Source organism: Ranitomeya imitator, chromosome 4, assembly GCF_032444005.1.
Source record: "Ranitomeya imitator isolate aRanImi1 chromosome 4, aRanImi1.pri, whole genome shotgun sequence".
NCBI classification, from domain to species: Eukaryota; Metazoa; Chordata; class Amphibia; order Anura; family Dendrobatidae; genus Ranitomeya; species Ranitomeya imitator.
Genome location: NC_091285.1, coordinates 40,747,262 through 40,762,686, shown reverse-complemented (window position 1 = coordinate 40,762,686; position 15,425 = coordinate 40,747,262).

Below are 15,425 nucleotides of genomic sequence, written 5' to 3'. Positions count from 1 at the left end.
ATGACACGCATCACCCCCATTGTTAGCGCTGCCCGTCTTCTGACATCATTGGTTGGCTGGCTGTGCCTGTGCGTCCGCCCAGCCCGACACAACGCCCCTCGTTGTCTCATATATTATGACTGCGAGGGTGTGATTGATGGGCACGAGCAGTGCATATCTTCGCCTGTCTTCACTCCCCTCCTTCCGCCTTCTTCAGACTGTGCGGCCTCATGGCCGTGGCAGGTGATAAGGGATCAGCTGAGGCTGCCCAGTCTGAAGCAGGTGTAAGGACATGTGTGAGCGGCGAACATATTTACTGCACAAGGCCACGAATCCCAGCACCGCAGTGTAACTTTATGAAAAGGCACTGTGGTTCTGGGATTTATGGCCATCGTTAACCGCACCGGCCAACATGAAATGAGGTCATGAGACGGCCTGCACTAACAGGGTATTGCCAAGGGATAACACAAGAGCGCAGTATCCTGTACTGCAAATAAGAACGCTAAGGAATCTGCGCCCAGCACCTAGGTGTAAATTTTGACACCTGTGCTGCGTCTTCTTAAAAAGAAAAGTCACGCCTCCACTACTGTTTGACAGTATAATGGGCTAAATAGTGTATGTGTTTTATTCAGCGTGTGCAAGGAGCAAAATTAATAGAGCAACCTTTGACTTGTGCAGCATTAATGCTGTTCAAGGTGTGGCTCTTGTACCTTGCAACACCTGAGGGGGGGTTAAAGGTTACCTTTGAAATTGGTTCAACTAGGCTTCGGCCTACACTCTGCTCCTCTCCTCCTCCTGCTGACCCTGGGCTCTAACACCGCTAGTTTTTGCCCGGAAGTGCTAGCTGCACAGAGAAAAACACCAGCCAATGTGTTAGTGGGGTTCAGCACCGCCAGCTGTTCCCCTGCTGTGTAGCCGGCATTGTGTCCAGCACAAGCCACGCTGGCACAACCGACCAAAAGCTGCCACCAGTGCAGGCTTCGGCCTACACTCTGCTCCTCTCCTCCTGCTGCTGCCCCTGGGCTCAAACACCGCTAGTTTTTGCCCGGAAGTGCTAGCTGCACAGAGAAAAACACCAGCCAATGTGTTAGTGGGGTTCAGCACCGCCAGCTGTTCCCCTGCTGTGTAGCCGGCATTGTGTCCAGCACAAGCCACGCTGGCACAACCGACCAATAGCTGCCACCAGTGCAGGCTTCGGCCTACACTCTGCTCCTCTCCTCCTGCTGCTGCCCCTGGGCTCAAACACCACTAGTTTTGGCCCGGAAGTGCTAGCTGCACAGAGAAAAACACCAGCTAATGTGTTAGTGGGGTTCAGCAACGCCAGCTGTTCCCCTGCTGTGTAGCCGGCAACGTGACCTGCAAACGCCACGCAGGCACATGAACTGAAATTGAAGGAAGCCTGCCCACCACCCCCAGGTGTTTCTATGTATAACAGCCACCTTGTACAGCAGTACTGCTGCATTTGTACAAGGTGATATACAAGAAAACCAGCGTATAGAACTAGTACAAAGAAATATTAACTCAAAAATAGCATATTAAATAGGAGGACCAGAGTTATTAATATAAAAAATAATTTATTGAACACACAAAATAAAAATAAAAAATACAAAGAAAATGAAATTTCATATATAATATATAAGCATGGAAAGATGTACTAGATAGTGTGATCCCTATAGTGCACAAAAACGCCGTGGGGTCGTAAACCTGAACTGCAAACGGTAATGATGCACCATATAAAAGTACAATGACTGGCCTGGATATAAATGAGTATAAGCACTTATACTGACAGGTACGGTAAGAAAGTTCCTCCACTACTCTGTTAAATAACTCCAGCCGTGCACCAAAACCTCAAGATCGTCAAGAGCACTTATTGCCACATGGCAGCAAGTATATATGGTTAAAGGCTAATTACCCATAGTCTGTGTGATGCAGTCCAGGACACGACCTCACTCCCCGACGCGCGTTTCGCGAGAATAAATCTCGCTTCCTTTTGTACAAGGTGGCTGACTTTTTCTACTTGCCCACGTGGAACTCAACACGTACAAAATGTGTCTCATTGAGACCATTTCACTGTCCCTGAGGTGTGACTTTTCTTTCTAATGATACGCAGCACCAGCCTTGGTAGCGCTTCCCGTCTTTTGACATCATTGGTTAGCTGGCTGCGCCTGTGCGTCCGCCCTGCTCCAAACAACGCCCCTCGGTTTCTTATTTATTTTTTCAGCGAGGGTGTGGTTTATGGGCACGAGCAGTGCATATGTTCGCCTGTCGTCACTCATCTCCTTCCGCCTTCTTCAGACTGTGCAGCCTCATGGCCGCGGCATGCGAGAAGGGATCAGCAGAGGCCGCCCAGTCTGAAGCAGGTGTAAGGACGTGTGTGAGCGGCGAAAATATTTACTGCTCAAAGCCACAAATCCCAGCACCGCAGTGTGACTTTATGAAAAGGCACTGTGGGTCTGGGATTTATGGCCATCGTTAACCGCACCGGCCAACATGAAATGAGGTCATAAGACGGGCAGCGCTAACAGGGCATTGTCAAGGGATAACACAAGAGGGCAGACTCCTGTACAGCAAATAACAACGCTCAGGAAGCTGCGCCAAGCACCAAGGCGTTATTTGGGACACCTGTGCTGCGTCTCCTTAAAAAGCCAAGTCACGCATCCACTACAGTTTGACTGTACAATGGGCTAAATTGTGTACGTCTTTCATTCAGCGTGTGCAAGTAGACAAATTAATAGAGCAACCTTTCACTTGTGCAGCATTAATACTGCACAAGGTGTGTCTCTTGTACTTTGTAACACCTGAGGGGGGGTTAAAGGTTTCCTTTGAAATTGGTTCAACTAGGCTTCGGCCTACACTCTGCTCCTTTCCTCCTCCTCCTGCTTCACCACGGGCTCTAACATCGCTAGTTTTTGCCCGCAAGTGCTAGTTGCACAGAGAAAAACACCCGCCATTGTGTTAGTGGGGTTCAGCAATGCCAGCTGTTCCACCACTGTGTAGCCGGCAAAGTGTCCTGCAAACGCAACGCAGACACAAAGCTGCCTCGAGTGCAGGCTTCGGCCTACACTCTGCTCCCCCTGCTTACCCTTTGCTCCAACACCGCTAGTTGGGGCTCTAGGAAGACAATCTTTAATAGGCAACGCATCTGGGTTCCAGCACCGCCAGCTGGTTCTAGGCAGTGTTTTTGTCACGGGTACTCCCTCGTGCCCAGCCTGGTTCCAGCACCATCAGCTGTTTCCGGGTACTGTCAAACTCACTGAGATGCCTATGCTTGCCCCGTCGTGTTGCGGTTGGGTTAGCCAACTCCAGGGTGCCTCCAGTTTAGGAGCTTCCTATGTGGGCTGCATGAATTGGTAGTCAAGGCTGGTTCTGTAGTGCCAGTAGGCCCAGCTCCCCCTGTAGGACTGTTGGGGTTCGGTAACTGCGGCTGCCTCGCGGCCTAGCTGTTCTCTCCTCTCCTGTGGACCTTCGGGTCCACCACCTGGTTCCAGCACCGTCAGCTGGTTCCGGGCCGAGCCTTTGGCTTAGGTGCCTCCTCCTGGGTATCCGAGTTCCGCCAACGCCAGGCGGTCCTTGGTAGTGCTTTTAAGCGCGGGCACCTACAGCTTAGTAACCGGGTTCCAGCACCGTCAGCTGGTCCTCGGTCGTGCCATTGGCTCTTGCACACTGGGGCAGCACATCTGGGTTCCAGCACCGCTAGCTGGTTCTCGGCAGTGTTTTTGTCATAGGTACTCCCTCGTGCCCAGCCTGGTTCCAGCACCGTCAGCTGTTTCCGGGTTGTGTCAAACTCACTGAGACGCCTATGCTTGCCCCGTCGTGTTGCGGTCGGGTTAGCCAACTCCAGGGTGCCTCCAGTTTAGGAGCTTCCTATGTGGGCTGCATGAATTGGTAGTCAAGGCTGGTTCTGTAGTGCCAGTAGGCCCAGCTCCCCCTGTAGGACTGTTGGGGTTCGGTAACTGCAGCTGCCTCGCGGCCTAGCTGTTCTCTCCTCTCCTGTGGGCCTTCGGGTCCACCACCTGGTTCCAGCACCGTCAGCTGGTTCCGGGCCGAGCTTTTGGCTTAGGTTCCTCCTCCTGGATATCCGAGTTCCGCCAACGCCAGGCAGTCCTTGGTAGTGCTTTTAAGCGCGGGCACCTACAGCTTAGTAACCTGGTTCCAGCACCGTCAGCTGGTCCTTGGTCGTGCCATTGGCTCTTGCACACTGGGGCAACGCATCCGGGTTCCAGCACCGCCAGCTGGTTCTCGGCAGTGTTTTTGTCACAGGTACTCCTTCGTGCCAAACCTGGTTTCAGCACCGTCAGCTGTTTCCGGGTTGTGTCAAGCTCGCTGAGACGCCTATGCTTGCCCCATCGTGTTGCGGTCGGGTTAGCCAACTCCAGGGTGCCTCCAGTTTAGGAGCTTCCTATGTGGGCTGCATGAATTGGTAGTCAAGGCTGGTTCTGTAGTGCCAGTAGGCCCAGCTCCCCCTGTAGGACTGTTGTGGTTCGTAACTGCGGCTACCTCGCAGCCTAGCTGTTCTCTCCTCTCCTGTGGACCTTCGGGTCCACCACCTGGTTCCAGCACCGTCAGCTGGTTCCGGGCCGAGCCTTTGGCTTAGGTGCCTCCTCCTGGGTATCCGAGTTCCGCCAACGTCAGGCGGTCCTTGGTAGTGCTTTTAAGCGCAGGCACCTACAGCTTAGTAACCAGGTTCCAGCACCGTCAGCTGGTCCTCGGTTGTGCCATTGGCTCTTGCACACTGGGGCAACGCATCCGGGTTCCAGCACCACCAGCTGGTTCTCGGCAGTGTTTTTGTCACAGGTACTCCCTCGTGCCAAACCTGGTTTCAGCACCGTCAGCTGTTTCCGGGTTGTGTCAAGCTCGCTGAGACGCCTATGCTTGCCCCGTCGTGTTGCGGTCGGGTTAGCCAACTCCAGGGTGCCTCCAGTTTAGGAGCTTCCTATGTGGGCTGCATGAATTGGTAGTCAAGGCTGGTTCTGTAGTGCCAGTAGGCCCAGCTCCCCCTGTAGGACTGTTGGGGTTCGGTAACTGCGGCTGCCTTGCGGCCTAGCTGTTCTCTCCTCTCCTGTGGACCTTCGGGTCCACCACCTGGTTCCAGCACCGTCAGCTGGTTCCGGGCCGAGCCTTTGGCTTAGGTGCCTCCTCCTGGGTATCCGAGTTCCGCCAACGTCAGGCGGTCCTTGGTAGTGCTTTTAAGCGCAGGCACCTACAGCTTAGTAACCTGGTTCCAGCACCGTCAGCTGGTCCTCGGTCGTGCCATTGGCTCTTGCACACTGGGGCAACGCATCCGGGTTCCAGCACCGCCAGCTGGTTCTCGGCAGTGTTTTTGTCATAGGTACTCCCTCGTGCCAAACCTGGTTTCAGCACCGTCAGCTGTTTCCGGGTTGTGTCAAGCTCGCTGAGACGCCTATGTTTGCCCCGTCATGTTGCGGTCGGGTTAGCCAACTCCAGGGTGCCTCCAGTTTAGGAGCTTCCTATGTGGGCTGCATGAATTGGTAGTCAAGGCTGGTTCTGTAGTGCCAGTAGGCCCAGCTCCCCCTGTAGGACTGTTGGGGTTCGGTAACTGCGGCTGCCTCGCGGCCTAGCTGTTCTCTCCTCTCCTGTGGGCCTTTGGGTCCACCACCTGGTTCCAGCACCGTCAGCTGGTTCCGGGCCGAGCTTTTGGCTTAGGTGCCTCCTCCTGGGTATCCGAGTTCCGCCAACGCCAGGCGGTCCTTGGTAGTGCTTTTAAGCGCGGGCACCTACAGCTTAGTAACCAGGTTCCAGCACCGTCAGCTGGTCCTCGGTCGTGCCATTGGCTCTTCCACACTGGGGCAACGCATCCGGGTTCCAGCACCGCCAGCTGGTTCTCGGCAGTGTTTTTGTCACAGCTACTCCCTCGTGCCAAACCTGGTTTCAGCACCGTCAGCTGTTTCCGGGTTGTGTCAAGCTCGCTGAGACGCCTATGCTTGCCCCGTCGTGTTGCGGTCGGGTTAGCCAACTCCAGGGTGCATCCAGTTTAGGAGCTTCCTATGTGGGCTGCATGAATTGGTAGTCAAGGCTGGTTCTGTAGTGCCAGTAGGCCCAGCTCCCCCTGTAGGACTGTTGGGGTTCGGTAACTGCGGCTGCCTCGCGGCCTAGCTGTTCTCTCCTCTCCTGTGGACCTTCGGGTCCACCACCTGGTTCCAGCACCGTCAGCTGGTTCCGGGCCGAGCCTTTGGCTTAGGTGCCTCCTCCTGGGTATCCGAGTTCCGCCAACGTCAGGCGGTCCTTGGTAGTGCTTTTAAGCGCAGGCACCTACAGCTTAGTAACCGGTTTCCAGCACCGTCAGCTTGTCCTCGGTCGTGCCATTGGCTCTTGCACACTGGGGCAGCACATCTGGGTTCCAGCACCGCTAGCTGGTTCTCGGCAGTGTTTTTGTCATAGGTACTCCCTCGTGCCCAGCCTGGTTCCAGCACCGTCAGCTGTTTCCGGGTTGTGTCAAACTCACTGAGACGCCTATACTTGCCCCGTCGTGTTGCGGTCGGGTTAGCCAACTCCAGGGTGCCTCCAGTTTAGGAGCTTCCTATGTGGGCTGCATGAATTGGTAGTCAAGGCTGGTTCTGTAGTGCCAGTAGGCCCAGCTCCCCCTGTAGGACTGTTGGGGTTCGGTAACTGCAGCTGCCTCGCGGCCTAGCTGTTCTCTCCTCTCCTGTGGGCCTTCGGGTCCACCACCTGGTTCCAGCACCGTCAGCTGGTTCCGGGCCGAGCTTTTGGCTTAGGTTCCTCCTCCTGGGTATCCGAGTTCCGCCAACGCCAGGCGGTCCTTGGTAGTGCTTTTAAGCGCGGGCACCTACAGCTTAGTAACCTGGTTCCAGCACCGTCAGCTGGTCCTCGGTCGTGCCATTGGCTCTTGCACACTGGGGCAACGCATCTGGGTTCCAGCACCGCTAGCTGGTTCTCGGCAGTGTTTTTGTCACGGGTACTCCCTCGTGCCCAGCCTGGTTCCAGCACCGTCAGCTGTTTCCGGGTACTGTCAAACTCACTGAGACGGCTATGCTTGCCCCGTCGTGTTGCGGTCGGGTTAGCCAACTCCAGGGTGCCTCCAGTTTAGGAGCTTCCTATGTGGGCTGCATGAATTGGTAGTCAAGGCTGGTTCTGTAGTGCCAGTAGGCCCAGCTCCCCCTGTAGGACTGTTGGGGTTCGGTAACTGCGGCTGCGTCGTGGACTAGCTGTTCTCTCCTCTCCTTTGGGCCTTCGGGTCCACCACCTGGTTCCAGCACCGTCAGCTGGTTCCGGGCCGAGCTTTTGGCTTAGGTGCCTCCTCCTGGGTATCCGAGTTCCGCCAACGCCAGGTGGTCCTTGGTAGTGCTTTTAAGCGCGGGCAACTACAGTTTAGTAACCGGGTTCCAGCACCGTCAGCTGGTCCTCGGTCGTGCCATTGGCTCTTGCACACTGGGGCAACGCATCCGGGTTTCAGCACCGCCAGCTGGTTCTCGGCAGTGTTTTTGTCACAGGTACTCCTTCGTGCCAAACCTGGTTTCAGCACCGTCAGCTGTTTCCGGGTTGTGTCAAGCTCGCTGAGACGCCTATGCTTGCCCCATCGTGTAGCGGTCGGGTTAGCCAACTCCAGGGTGCCTCCAGTTTAGGAGCTTCCTATGTGGGCTGCATGAATTGGTAGTCAAGGCTGGTTCTGTAGTGCCAGTAGGCCCAGCTCCCCCTGTAGGACTGTTGTGGTTCGTAACTGCGGCTACCTCGCGGCCTAGCTGTTCTCTCCTCTCCTGTGGACCTTCGGGTCCACCACCTGGTTCCAGCACCGTCAGCTGGTTCCGGGCCGAGCCTTTGGCTTAGGTGCCTCCTCCTGGGTATCCGAGTTCCGCCAACGTCAGGCGGTCCTTGGTAGTGCTTTTAAGCGCAGGCACCTACAGCTTAGTAACCGGGTTCCAGCACCGTCAGCTGGTCCTCGGTCGTGCCATTGGCTTTTGCACACTGGGGCAACGCATCCGGGTTCCAGCACCACCAGCTGGTTCTCGGCAGTGTTTTTGTCATAGGTACTCCCTCGTGCCAAACCTGGTTTCAGCACTGTCAGCTGTTTCCGGGTTGTGTCAAGCTCGCTGAGACGCCTATGCTTGCCCCGTCGTGTTGCGGTCGGGTTAGCCAACTCCAGGGTGCCTCCAGTTTAGGAGCTTCCTATGTGGGCTGCATGAATTGGTAGTCAAGGCTGGTTCTGTAGTGCCAGTAGGCCCAGCTCCCCCTGTAGGACTGTTGGGGTTCGGTAACTGCGGCTGCCTCGCGGCCTAGCTGTTCTCTCCTCTCCTGTGGACCTTCGGGTCCACCACCTGGTTCCAGCACCGTCAGCTGGTTCCGGGCCGAGCCTTTGGCTTAGGTGCCTCCTCCTGGGTATCCGAGTTCCGCCAATGTCAGGCGGTCCTTGGTAGTGCTTTTAAGCGCAGGCACCTACAGCTTAGCAACCAGGTTCCAGCACCGTCAGCTGGTCCTCGGTCGTGCCATTGGCTCTTGCACACTGGGGCAACGCATCCGGGTTCCAGCACCGCCAGCTGGTTCTCGGCAGTGTTTTTGTCACAGGTACTCCCTCGTGCCAAACCTGGTTTCAGCACCGTCAGCTGTTTCCGGGTTGTGTCAAGCTCGCTGAGACGCCTATGCTTGCCCCGTCGTGTTGCGGTCGGGTTAGCCAACTCCAGGGTGCCTCCAGTTTAGGAGCTTCCTATGTGGGCTGCATGAATTGGTAGTCAAGGCTGCTTCTGTAGTGCCAGTAGGTCCAGCTCCCCCTGTAGGACTGTTGGGGTTCGGTAACTGCGGCTGCCTCGCGGACTAGCTGTTCTCTCCTCTCCTGTGGACCTTCGGGTCCACCACCTGGTTCCAGCACCGTCAGCTGGTTCCGGGCCAAGCCTTTGGCTTAGGTGCCTCCTCCTGGGTATCCGAGTTCCGCCAACGTCAGGCGGTCCTTGGTAGTGCTTTTAAGCGCAGGCACCTACAGCTTAGTAACCGGGTTCCAGCACCGTCAGCTGGTCCTCGGTCGTGCCATTGGCTCTTGCACACTGGGGCAACGCATCCGGGTTCCAGCACCGCCAGCTGGTTCTCGGCAGTGTTTTTGTCACAGGTACTCCCTCGTGCCAAACCTGGTTTCAGCACCGTCAGCTGTTTCCGGGTTGTGTCAAGCTCGCTGAGACGCCTATGCTTGCCCCATCGTGTTGCGGTCGGGTTAGCCAACTCCAGGGTGCCTCCAGTTTAGGAGCTTCCTATGTGGGCTGCATGAATTGGTAGTCAAGGCTGGTTCTGTAGTGCCAGTAGGCCCAGCTCCCCCTGTAGGACTGTTGGGGTTCGGTAACTGCGGCTGCCTCGCGGCCTAGCTGTTCTCTCCTCTCCTGTGGGCCTTCGGGTCCACCACCTGGTTCCAGCACCGTCAGCTGGTTCCGGGCCAAGCTTTTGGCTTAGATGCCTCCTCCTGGTTATCCGAGTTCCGCCAACGCCAGGCGGTCCTTGGTAGTGCTTTTAAGCGCGGGCACCTACAGCTTAGTAACCAGGTTCCAGCACCGTCAGCTGGTCCTCGGTCGTGCCATTGGCTCTTGCACACTGGGGCAACACATCCGGGTTCCAGCACCGCCAGCTGGTTCTCGGCAGTGTTTTTGTCACAGGTACTCCCTCGTGCCAAACCTGGTTTCAGCACCGTCAGCTGTTTCCGGGTTGTGTCAAGCTCGCTGAGACGCCAATGCTTGCCCCGTCGTGTTGCGGTCGGGTTAGCCAACTCCAGGGTGCCTCCAGTTTAGGAGCTTCCTATGTGGGCTGCATGAATTGGTAGTCAAGGCTGGTTCTGTAGTGCCAGTAGGCCCAGCTCCCCCTGTAGGACTGTTGGGGTTCGGTAACTGCGGCTGCCTCGCGGCCTAGCTGTTCTCTCCTCTCCTGTGGACCTTCGGGTCCACCACCTGGTTCCAGCACCGTCAGCTGGTTCCGGGCCGAGCCTTTGGCTTAGGTGCCTCCTTCTGGGTATCCGAGTTCCGCCAACGTCAGGCGGTCCTTGGTAGTGCTTTTAAGCGCAGGCACCTACAGCTTAGTAACCGGGTTCCAGCACCGTCAGCTGGTCCTCGGTCGTGCCATTGGCTCTTGCACACTGGGGCAACGCATCCGGGTTCCAGCACCGCCAGCTGGTTCTCGGCAGTGTTTTTGTCACAGGTACTCCCTCGTGCCAAACCTGGTTTCAGCACCGTCAGCTGTTTCCGGGTTGTGTCAAGCTCGCTGAGACGCCTATGCTTGCCCCATCGTGTTGCGGTCGGGTTAGCCAACTCCAGGGTGCCTCCAGTTTAGGAGCTTCCTATGTGGACTGCATGAATTGGTAGTCAAGGCTGGTTCTGTAGTGCCAGTAGGCCCAGCTCCCCCTGTAGGACTGTTGGGGTTCGGTAACTGCGGCTGCCTCGCGGCCTAGCTGTTCTCTCCTCTCCTGTGGGCCTTCGGGTCCACCACCTGGTTCCAGCACCGTCAGCTGGTTCCGGGCCAAGCTTTTGGCTTAGATGCCTCCTCCTGGTTATCCGAGTTCCGCCAACGCCAGGCGGTCCTTGGTAGTGCTTTTAAGCGCGGGCACCTACAGCTTAGTAACCAGGTTCCAGCACCTTCAGCTGGTCCTCGGTCGTGCCATTGGCTCTTGCACACTGGGGCAACACATCCGGGTTCCAGCACCGCCAGCTGGTTCTCGGCAGTGTTTTTGTCACAGGTACTCCCTCGTGCCAAACCTGGTTTCAGCACCGTCAGCTGTTTCCGGGTTGTGTCAAGCTCGCTGAGACGCCTATGCTTGCCCCGTCGTGTTGCGGTCGGGTTAGCCAACTCCAGGGTGCCTCCAGTTTAGGAGCTTCCTATGTGGGCTGCATGAATTGGTAGTCAAGGCTGGTTCTGTAGTGCCAGTAGGCCCAGCTCCCCCTGTAGGACTGTTGGGGTTCGGTAACTGCGGCTGCCTCGTGGCCTAGCTGTTCTCTCCTCTCCTGTGGACCTTCGGGTCCACCACCTGGTTCCAGCACCGTCAGCTGGTTCCGGGCCGAGCCTTTGGCTTAGGTGCCTCCTTCTGGGTATCCGAGTTCCGCCAACGTCAGGCGGTCCTTGGTAGTGCTTTTAAGCGCAGGCACCTACAGCTTAGTAACCGGGTTCCAGCACCATCAGCTGGTCCTCGGTCGTGCCATTGGCTCTTGCACACTGGGGCAACGCATCCGGGTTCCAGCACCGCCAGCTGGTTCTCGGCAGTGTTTTTGTCACAGGTACTCCCTCGTGCCAAACCTGGTTTCAGCACCGTCAGCTGTTTCCGGGTTGTGTCAAGCTCGCTGAGACGCCTATGCTTGCCCCGTCGTGTTGCGGTCGGGTTAGCCAACTCCAGGGTGCCTCCAGTTTAGGAGCTTCCTATGTGGGCTGCATGAATTGGTAGTCAAGGCTGGTTCTGTAGTGCCAGTAGGCCCAGCTCCCCCTGTAGGACTGTTGGGGTTCGGTAACTGCGGCTGCCTCGCGGCCTAGCTGTTCTCTCCTCTCCTGTGGGCCTCCGGGTCCACCACCTGGTTCCAGCACCGTCAGCTGGTTCTCGGCAGTGTCTTTTGCTCTTGTACCTTCTGCTCCCCATCCTGGTTCCAGTACCGTCAGCTGGTTCCGGGCAGAGCCTTTGGCTTAGGTGCCTCCTTCTGGGTATCCAAGTTCCACCAATGTCAGGTGGTCCTTGGTAGTGCTTTCAGGCACGGGTACCTCCTGCTTAGTAACCGGGTTCCAGTAACGTCAGCTGGTCCTCGGTAGTTCCATTGGCTCTTGGACCTTCGGCTCCCCATCCGGGTTCCAGTACCGTCAGCTGGTTCTCGGCAGTGTCTTTTGCTCTTGTACCTTCTGCTCCCCATCCTGGTTCGAGTACCGTCAGCTGGTTCCGGGCAGAGCCTTTGGCTTAGGTGCCTCCTTCTGGGTATCCGAGTTCCGCCAACGTCAGGCGGTCCTTGGTAGTGCTTTTTAGCACGGGTACCTCCTGCTTAGTAACCGGGTTCCAGTAAGGTCAGCTGGTCCTCGGTAGTTCCATAGGCTCTTGAACCTTCGGGTAGCCATCCGAGTTCCAGTTCTTGGCATTTTCTCAGCCTTCTTGTACCTTCTGCTACATTTCCAAGTTGAAGACCCTAACGTCGACGACCCGGAAGACCACCCCGATGACGACGACGACGGCGGAGACGACGACGGCGGAGACGACGACGGCGGAGACGACGACGGCGGAGACGACGACGGCGGAGACGACGACACTGGAGACGACGACCCTGGAGACGACGACATGGAAGACCGAGAAGCAGAAGAACAAGAGGCTGCAGAACAAAGAGCAGAAGAACATTAAGCATAACACTTAATATCAGAGCAAAAGATATTATCTAAATTATATGCAGAAGAAGACTAAGCAGTGTATGGGGGTGAGTCCGTTCCTCCTCGTGGTGCCCCTGGATAAAGCCTGATGCTGCAGGCCAAACTGAACGCGGACAAATGTAACTTTTGTGACTGGCAGAACGGAAGGTGTAATCTTCCAACTTTTATAGATAACAACTATGGGAATGCCTGTCACAAATAAGAATATGATGAAGAAGTAGAATAGGAAGAATAATAACAGTTGAATAAAATGAATATGTAGAATAGGAAGAATAATAATAGTTGAATAAAATGAATATGAAGAATGTAATAAAAAAAAAAAAAGGTAAAGGATGAAGAAGAAGATGAATAAGGTGAAGAAGAAGTTGATGTCAAAGATGCTGATGATGATGAAGATGAAAGTGTGGGAAAAGTAAAAAAAAAAGAAGGGGAAGGGCGTGGAATAGTGAAACATCAATATCTGACAAAATAAAAATAAAAATTTACATAGTCAATATCTTTGTCACTCCGAACGTCTTTAAAAAAAAAACAAAACATGCTATTCTATTTGATTGGGCTAAACCTCTATGACTTTAATGTCTCCGCCACCTCCCCAAATACATCCTGCATTATTCTTAGTTGTTTTCCTTCATGTAGAATGAACCTACAAGGAAAGAAAGGGTTTATTTTAATTCCGATATTTTGGTCCCATTGACTTGCATTGGGATCGGGTATCGGTATCGGCAATATCCGAATTTTTGAATATCGGCCGATCCTATCCGATACCGATACTTTCCGATATCGGAAGGTATCGCTCAACACTAATGATCACTAGATGATGTGACTATCATTAAACCCTAGATTGTGGTCCAGTAAAAGCAATGCTAACTACACAACACAGACAGAGCATAAAAATAAAAAAAGTTATGAGATGATGTGAATGGTTAAAAACATAAACATGCTCCAAATCTGTATGGTCAAAATGGGTTACATCCTTGAAGGATTCTAAAGTTGTAACACCACATTTAAAGGGACACTGTCACCTGAATTTGGAGGGAACAATCTTCAGCCATGGAGGCGGGGTTTTGGGGTTTTTGATTCACCCTTTCCTTACCTGCTGGCTGCATGCTGGCTGCAATATTGGATTGAAGTTCATTCTCTGTCCTCCATAGTACACGCCTGCGCAAGGCAAGATTACCTTGTGCAGGCATGTACTACGGAGGACAGAGAATGAACTTCAATCTAATATTGCAGCCAGCATGCAGCTAGCGGGTAAGGAAAGGGTGAATCAAAAACCCAAAAACCCCGCCTCCATGGCTGAAGATTGTTCCCTCCAAATTCAGGTGACAGTGTCCCTTTAAGAATGCAAGACTTGTTGAACATCATGCAATGGTGCTGAAGACTCTACTACTGTCACAGGTGTGTCAGATGCAACAGACTCACTCTGAATCTGGCTACAGAAGGTCTCTGTGTTTGGCATTACAGACACCTCCGTAATCCTTCTGACTTTTGGACCCAACATCACCTCTGGCTCTAGTTGACATACCTGGACCTGGGTGTTTATAAATCTCCAGTCTGCTGCAGAGAGTCGCCAGTGATATTCACATTTACCCTTGTGAAGGCTTGGAGCTATAGCAGTTGGCTAACTTCCTCTCTGGAGCTGTTCATGAGGAATCAGGAGAATCCTTCTTGAAGTCAGTAGGGAGGGTTGCGGCCTGCTAGGCCCCAGTCTAGCAGGGCTTTAACAAGTGCCGGGGCGTCAGGCTGGGATCGAATCTGGCGTTCAGAAAGATTTGAGCGGCCCTTTTGCAGTTGACAGGGGAGATCTTAGGCAGCTGATGAACTGGAGCTTGGACAAGAATTCCACGGGCCCCTATTTTCAGCTGGGGCCTGCAGGGGCAGCAAGCCCAGAGGTACACTTTACAGTTTTTCGGCCAGGAGACAGAAACAGCACGTGATGGAAGAGGAGCAAAGCGGAATGACCATGGAGGTGGAACATAGGCAGCACGGGCGGCACCTCCTGTCTGATGACGTCATGCGGAGCCCTAAGTCAAATGGGGAAGAAGGCGAGATTTCTCCAGGAACATCAGCAGATGAACAAGTCCCAGCAGCAGATATTGAGGCTGCTCCAAGAATTTCTCTGAGGCAGTTTGATGAGGAAAGATTGTTCCTAATTTACCTGTTGTGTCTAATTTTGGTAGTGACTGGGGGTTAGTAATGTTGAGGTAGTTACTAGAGATAGTTAAGTGGCAAATAGGAGTGGGCCTGATTTGCGGGGTCAGTTATTGAGGGTATTATAGGGTTTAGCATCACAGCAGGCGATAGTCAGTAATCCGAGGTCTACAGTGGGTGCATGGGTGGTTCTGGGTTGGGAGTCCGACAGGTTGATGTAGTCATGCAGGATACTGCTGTGCTCGAGCAACAGGGTGGTGCTTCAAATGTTTGGAAAAATGTGCTAGTGCGGTTTGTCCTAGCAACCAGGCAACCCCTGCATGTACTTATGCTGGCTAACAGATGTAAATCATTCAGCTGCGGCAATAAAAACTAAATTTCTGAGCACTAAAAAATACTCGGAGGACACCCAAGCGTGCTCGGAAAATCTTGAGTAACGAGAGTGCAGCGCCCCAGAGTCCTGGTCGTTGCAGTAATGTCATTCTTCCACCAGGGGGAGTGATGTTACATCTGATGGCACCAAAGGAGTTCACCTTACCAGGTATCACAAAACACACAACACACTTCACACTCCAGTCCACCAGGGGGAGCCTTGCTCCTATCTATTAGGGCACTCCTCACATTAGGGTAAAACTGGTGGGTTGGATAGGAAGTTAGGGAGAAGCTGACTGGGCTTTGCCCAGGCAACACCTGTCAGGCAGACAGAGGGAAAAGGAGGAACAACGAAGCTGCAGACAGAGGTCACTGTCAGGGGTGGGATCCTGACAGAGGCTCAGCAAGACAGAAAGAAACGGAGCTGCGCCTGCCCCACGTGCAGCAGCATCCTAAGAAAGGACACGAAGATAATTGTATTGTAGGGAGTGAGAAACGAAGTCATAGCACAAGGAGAATAAAACCAGAAGGAGTCCTGTCCTGGGAGAGGCTGCCTCCTTCTGGAGCGCGGGCCGGTGGCCGGAACACCG